The sequence below is a fragment of the Belonocnema kinseyi genome, chromosome 1 (assembly GCF_010883055.1).
Source record: "Belonocnema kinseyi isolate 2016_QV_RU_SX_M_011 chromosome 1, B_treatae_v1, whole genome shotgun sequence".
Lineage (NCBI taxonomy): Eukaryota > Metazoa > Arthropoda > Insecta > Hymenoptera > Cynipidae > Belonocnema > Belonocnema kinseyi.
In genome coordinates this window covers 157,160,428-157,167,802 of record NC_046657.1, presented here as the reverse complement: position 1 = coordinate 157,167,802, position 7,375 = coordinate 157,160,428, and the positions used below count along the sequence as shown (strand labels likewise).

Genomic DNA, 7,375 nt, shown 5'->3' with positions numbered 1-7,375 from the left:
GGAGCCTGTGTCCTCTTTCGTCTTTCTTGTCCTTTATCCAAAAATTTAATTTTTCTTCTAATCTAATTTTTTACAATTAAAATAAAATCTACTCGTCCTACCTAAAATTTTTCAATAATAAATTAATAGATTTTTTCAGGCGAATATTTTTCACCTGTTAATTTTAGTTTGCACGTTGTGTCATTTTCAAAAAAATTTAATATTTTTATTTTGAATGTTAATTTTTACGTCTAAAGCAAAAAGTACGTGTCCTATCAAAAATTATAGCTCTTTTTTGAATGAACAAGTTTTGTTTCATTTTTTCCGTAGCTTGTATCGCTAGTCCAAAAGAATTTTATTTTTTTATTTTTAATGTTTTTTTTTTACACATTCCCTGGTTCGAGTGTTGCGAAACAGGAAATGACGTCAAAAGTATAAAATTTGACTTACCTTGAGCGCCAGACACCCTTATAGGCATCATCCCGAAATTCGCGCAAAGAAAATTTACAAACAAAGTAAAGAAAAAAACCAACTAAACTATCCACATAAATCTGAGCTGAACTCAAAACTTCAATAAACACCCGAGGATGGAAATCCGACGCCTACTTCATTTTTCCTCTGGAATCCCGTGTGTCCCCTTCTTAGTAAGGTGAGAGATGCCATTCTGGCTCCAAAATGGACCTGTCCACGAAAATTCGTTGGCACTACGGCAACGAACCTCCATCAAGCGTGAACGACCAGCACGAACTGACTTGCCGCCTTCCTTCCTCGGCGTCTTCCCGCTCGTCCTCACTCGGTCCGAGAGGTGCTGCCCCCCTATAATTCTCATTCCAGGCTCGAGCGGTATGGTTGGTTACGTTCTAACCATACCCGATGGCGATATTCAGTTGCAACCCGGCGCGCTAGTAGTGGCAGATATGGCTGTCGGTTTGTTATGACAGGCGCTGGGCCGAGTGTAGTGTAAAATCAACAATCTTCTTTAACACAATTATCGGTGACAATTAACCCAGATGGAATGGTTTAAATCTCGGCCGGAATAGTAGAGTGTGGCCCAGTGTAAAGTGAGTGGGTGGCCAGCGATGGTGGTGGAGTGTGCTTTCCGACGGACGATGGGTTATGGATCTTGGAGTCGTCCTTCTTTTCGTAGTTTTGCCTATCTAGCGGAGCTCCAGAGGTCTTAATTGGATTTAATGATCGCGGATCTCAAGGAACAAAGTCGTCCTGACTAACCTAAATAGCCTAACCTAAAATAGCCTACTTACAATTGCTCGAAGAGCCCTTCTCCTATATAACATGTAAACTACTAAAATTAATTAAATCTACTTCGTCAGCACTCACTCGCATGATACAATTTTCTAGATTCAGATTTTTGAGTCCGTGCTGGTCGTGAAATGTGTCGCGATTTTTTAGATTGAATTTTTAATGAAATTGCGGCTAAGGGACAAGCCACTACGTTACAACGACTAAAAACAAAATCTAGGCATTCTATCAAAAAATGATTTTTTATAAATTTATAGATCTTTCCAGGGCGCTCAATTTTAGCTTATTCATTTTTTTCGTATCTTGCATAGTTTGACCAAAAAATGGAATTTTTGGATTTTTCATTATTTTTGGTACAATCAAATTTGGAATTTGTAACTATTCGAACAAATTAAAAAAGTTGTTATCGTAAGCTTGTAGGTCTTTCAAAAAGCAACGTTTTTCTTTTCGTGACCTTTTTCATATCGTGCGTTGTTTGACTTAAAATGTTCATTTTAGTTTTTTTTTTTATTTTTAACATGCTCTAACTCTGATAATTTTGTTTTTACAGAAAAAAGTCATAGAGATAAATTGTTTGAGTTTCTGAGTACTATAAATAATTGTACAAAGAATTTTTAAATCTTGAAAGAATGTGGTTTCGACAATTTTTAATACGATCAAATTTTTAAGAAAAATGAAAAAGGTGTTTAAACAATCTTGTGGGGCATTGGAAGAGAAACATTTTTCTTCTCCTGGAATTTTTTCATGTCATGCGTTATTTGGCTTAAAATGTTGATTTTCGTGTGTTTTTTGAAATTTTGTAAATGCTATAACTGTGGTCAATTTTGGTTTTATAAAAAAAAAGTCATTAGGATAAATTGTTCGTCTTATTGAATGCTATGAATATCCATGCAGACAATTTTTGAATTTCAAAAAAGTGGTCTCAAAAATTTTCAAAATACGCTCACTTTTTGAATTTTCACCCAAAATGGCTGGCTAACGTACTTGACCTTTATTTTAGGACACTAAAAGAGTATACTAAAGGCCAATCCAATCTGTTCATTCTTTCGAAAGTTATCTTGCTGAAAAAATAAAAATCTAGACACACACACACAGGCAGAAACATTCGTAAAAACTTGTTTTTGGGATTCAGGTGGTCTCAAAACGTGGAAATTTGACAAAAACGGGGGGGGGGGGGGGGGCAAATTTTACACAAATCTAATACCTTCTCTTGATGAGAATGTAAAAATCTAATTTTAAATTATAGAAATGAATTTTCAACCTAAATGATTAATTTCACCTAAAAAGGTAAATTAGCCACAAATGAATATTAATATTCTACCACAATAAGCAAGGTTAAAAAAATATAAAAATTTCAACCAAATAACTACACTTTCAGCTAAGAAAATTAATCTACAACAAGAAAATTTTACAAAATAGTTTAATTATGAACCAAAAAATGTTTGTTAGTCGATATTCAGGAATAGTGAAAATATTGAATATTTATTCAAATCGTTATATCAGGAGAAAAATCCTGGAACGAATGAAATATTGAAATGTCCTTATGTTAAATATCATTTAAAATATTGTTTTATGCTTCGGTCTTGATTATGTAAAATATTACGTAGAAATTTCCCGAGCGGGTCCGGACAGGAAATGAAATGCAGGCCCCCATTGGGGCCCAATCTGGTTAGGTCGGGCCCAGGTTAAGCCCCAACGGGTAATCGCTCAGCCGGGTCATTTCCCGATCGGGTCGTGCGTTTCATGTCGTATTTATGGCTTCAAATGTAAGAAAAATGTGATATCTATGTTTATGATAAAACTGAGATCTAAATTTTTGTTGTCGAATCCCATATGAAAAAATACATTTTTTAAAATTTTATTCTGAATCGTCAATATTAGATAAATCAAGTTGAAACTTAATATTTGTCTTAAAAATTAGCCTTAGCTAGAATAGGAATAAAAACTTTTTTTTTAACCAGTTCTAAAATTGTTTTATTCGTATAGTGTCCTAAAAAAACACGTTATCGAAAAAATCTGATTTGCAAATTTTTGGCGCTGATTATAATTTTTTTATGCTGGTTTTTAAATTCAACTTTTTCCAATTTTCAAATATTGTCAGGTAATAGTTAATAATGTTTAATAAAAAGAATTGTTTAAACAATTAATTTTTATTGTTAATATTATTCCGTTAGACTAATGCTAGAAAATTTCATTTTTTTAAATATTGAACGATTTTACTATTTTTTATTTGAAGTCAGTTAATAATTAATTCAATTCAGAAAAAATAATGATTTTAATGAATCATTATTGTTTATAACGATCTTATTCTTGTAAATGCAAAATAGTAGTTGTTTCTTTTGAAATATTTAACTTTTTATCCACTTTTCACTAAGTAAATTAATGAATAATGCAAGCTACCAAGCATAATTATTTAAACAAATTATTAATGTTTATAAATATCTTCTTTCAGATAAGTGCTAGAAAGTTGCAGTTTTTCTAAACTATTGTACTTTTTATCCACTTTTCAGTTAGTGAGGTAATAATTAATTAACGTTAACAAACATAATTGTTGAAACAATTTATTATGTTTTAAAACTATCTTCTCTTGTAGTGATGCCAGAAAGTTGCGGATTTTTCTGAAATTTTAAGCTTTTCTTTGATTGTTTGGTTAGGAATAAATAATAAATATTATTAATAATTTCAAAAAAAAGTCAAAAAGGATCATAGTAACTATTTTTAAGAAAATTGGCATTTAATATGATTCATACAGAAAATTTAAAGCGTATTTCAAACATTTGCTTTATTGCAGAAAAATGTATTCACTTAAAAGAAAGAGATTGTTTAAAATAGGTCTCTCTCTCTAATGTTTATTTATTATTTATTCCTAAATGAAAAGTCAAAGAAAATCTAAAAGTTTCAAAAACAAAAAACCCCAACTTTCTAGCACTTATCTGCGAGAAAATAGTTATAAACAGTAATAAATTGTTTGAACAATTATGTTTGTCAACAAAAAATTAAAAATTTCAGAAAAAATACGTCATTACTGACATTAATGTGGGCATAGATAGTTATAAAGCAAAATAATTTGTTCAAATAATTATTTTTCATGGATTTAATCAATTTTTAAATCACTCTACGTGAACAGTGAACGATAAAGTTAAAAACATAGAACAAAAAAAATCATTTCTAGCATGATTCAAAGCGATTATTATTAACAATAGTAATAAATTATTTAAACAATTCTGTTTGTTTGCATTCACAAACTTTCATCACATTCAAATTAAAAATTGGATAAAGGTGGGAAATAAAAAAAAAACGCGCGACTTTTTATCTCTAAGAGAAAATTGCTCAAAACAATCAGAAATCGTTTAAATAATTTATTTTAAAATCTAATTCTCAGTATATAGTAGTATTTAATATATTAAAACCCATTTTTATTGGAATACAGCAAAAAAATCATAATCAGCGCCAAAAACTCGAAAACTCAATTTTTTCACTTATGGGGTTTCTTGGCATCCTATAAAACAGACTTATTTGCTGATATTTAAAAAGTAATATTTTATTTGTACTCTAAAGATAATTATGCAGAGAAATGTTGTGCTTCAACTTGTTTCGGCTAATATTATCAATTATGAATAAAATGTACAAAAAATTATTTTTTTCTCATAGGAAATACGTGTTAAAGAATAAGCTTCATGGTATTTCTTTGTATTTCTCCACATTTGTGAACAGACCTTTAAAAATTTATGGTCGAAGCATAGAAAACTTTAATTTGGTGATTCTGAATTCTCTTTCGTTAAAGCACCTTGGGCTTTAACTAACAGGAGCTTATAAAAAATTTGTAGATCACGTTTGGTTGAACAACGGTTTTATATAAATTTTTTTTCGTAACTTGTCTAGTATTTAAAAAAAATTTTATTATTAATATTTTTTTTTAGGATTAAAACAAAAACCATGCGCGCTATCAACAAATTTACAATGACAAACTTATATAAATTTTCACTCTTTTTTTGTATGAGCCATTTTTGTTTTAATTTTTTTCATAACTTCTGTCAGTTGTGCAAAAATTTAATTTTTTCATTTTAATATTACATTGCAAACAAAACAAAAACTACACATCCTATCAAAAAATCAATAACATCAAATGTGTAGATCTTTTCCGAATGAACAAATTTCGTATAATTTTTTTTGTAGCTTGTATCGTTTGTTAAAAATTAATTTTTTTATTTTAAAGTTGTTTTAATTTTACCACAATTTTAATTTTTCGATTTTCCAGAAAAATTCAAAAAGTTGTTAGGATAATTTTTTGGATAAAGAAAATATTAGGATAAATTGTTCGTCTTTTTGAGTTCTACTAATAACTTTCCCCTGAAAATTATCTTTTTAGTTATGAATTTTATTATTTGGTTGAAAATTTAATAATTTTCTTAAAAAGCATCTTTTTTGGTTGCAAAATTAAATGTTTTGTTAAAAATTCATCTTTTTAGGTTAAAAATTCAACATTTGTCCTTTTGATTGAAAGGTTAATCTTTTTTAGAAGAAATATTGCACCTTTCTTGGATAAAAATGCAACTGTTTTGTTGAGAATTAAATTACTTCCTAAAAAATTTACTGATGAAAATTCAACTTCTTTTAATTGTCTTTTTTATTTAAAAATTCAACCTGTTTTAGTAGAATTTTTATCTTTCTTTGATAAAAATGTAAGGGTTTGGATGCAGATTCAAAATTTTTGTTTAAAAGTCAGATTTTTTATTAAAAGTTCTGCTATTTTTTTGAAAATTCAAGAATTTTGAAAAAAATCTACTTTTTTGTTTAAATTTAATACTTAATGTTGGAAAGAGAACTAAGATGTTTTCTGGATGAAATTCAACTATTTTTAAAAAATTTTTTAAATTTGAGATTTCATCTGTTTTAAAAAAATTTTCATCTTTCTTGGATGAAAATGCAACTGTTTAGTTGAAAATTAGAATATTTTGTTAAATAGTTATACTTTTTGGTAAAAAATTCTACTGTTTTATTCCAATTTTGACTATTGCATAGAAATGTACTTTTTGTTTAAAATTTATATTTTGGTGTTGAAAAATGAACTGAAGTCTTTTCTGGATGAAACTTGAACTTAACAAAAAATAGGATAAAAATGCAACTATTTGCTAGAGAATTCATTAATTTTTTTTATTCATCCTTTTGTAGAAACTTATTTCTTATTTTAAAAAAATCATATTCTGATCTCAAAATTTTAAATGGAATCTTTTTTGGATAAAAATTCAACTACTAAACAAAATTTATACAAATGTATCTGTTTTAAGAGAAATTTAATCTTTTATGGATAAAATGCAACTATTTGGTAAAATTCGTCTTTTAGGGTTTAAATTTGTTTGGGTATAAATTTAATCTTTTTTATTTAAATATGAACTATGCTGTACAAGATTTAATTATTTTGTTTGTAAATTCAAGTATTTTTTTAGGGGCCATTTTTTTATAGCAGAAAAGAGATTTTTTGTTTAAAATAAATTAATAAATTTGAATATTTTAAATTGGTATTCAAAAAAGGTTTCCGTTTATAAAATATTCTATGTGTATCTTCTTTATTCATAATGTGTCCCCTAAGGGTTTACATGACTTCCATTCCTTACAATCTTTTCGTTTAAGTCTATATATTTTTTACAATCTTATCCTTTCTATATATACAATTATTTACAACTATTTACATAAAGTCTTATATCTAGTTGCTTATTTCTATTTCCTGCGATAGCGCAATTTAGGACTTATTAGTAAGCGAGTGAGCGAGCGAACGAAAGCGAGAGTGCAAGCGAGAGAGAGAGTATGAGAACGCAAATGCATCTTAGTCTACTTATCTTTTACTTTGCCATTACTTATAATTTTCACGCTTCTAATCTAAGCGACTTCCGTTTCCTTTTTCTTTCACATTCTTTATACCCCCATTTACCTTTTTCACGTGCATTCTTTCATTCTCCCTCATTCGCTCCCCTAGCACCCTCTAACTCCTTCATCCATTCTTCTCCTAATCCACCTTCGCCTAGAATCTTAACCGCATTTTCTTGCCAGCTTCCTTTATCTTCCATTTCTCTCCTACATCCTTCCCATACATGCTCCCATGTTTCCTCCTCCCATTCACATATTCTACACCTTCTGT

The 7,375-nt window shown here is 28.9% G+C and overlaps 1 protein-coding gene and 1 long non-coding RNA gene across 4 annotated transcripts in view; one reads left to right on the top strand and one right to left on the bottom strand.

Annotated features, from left to right (window-relative positions):
• The window catches only part of LOC117176016, an 8,509-nt gene extending 7,846 nt beyond the window's left edge, over positions 1–663 (bottom strand). Inside the window, exon 1 of the mRNA XM_033365969.1 lies at positions 430–663. The gene's annotated coding sequence lies outside the window, so the exon portion shown is untranslated. The remainder of the gene's footprint in view (positions 1–429) is intronic.
• The window catches only part of LOC117176021, an 88,195-nt gene that overhangs the window by 12,915 nt on the left and 67,905 nt on the right, over positions 1–7,375 (top strand). For 2 of the 3 annotated variants that reach the window (XR_004467569.1, XR_004467567.1), the window contains exon 1: positions 894–1,274. The exons of the other annotated variant lie outside the window; for it this stretch is intronic. This is a non-coding gene — a long non-coding RNA (uncharacterized LOC117176021). Of the gene's footprint in view, positions 1–893; positions 1,275–7,375 lie in introns of those variants that run through there. 3 annotated transcript variants of the gene reach the window in all.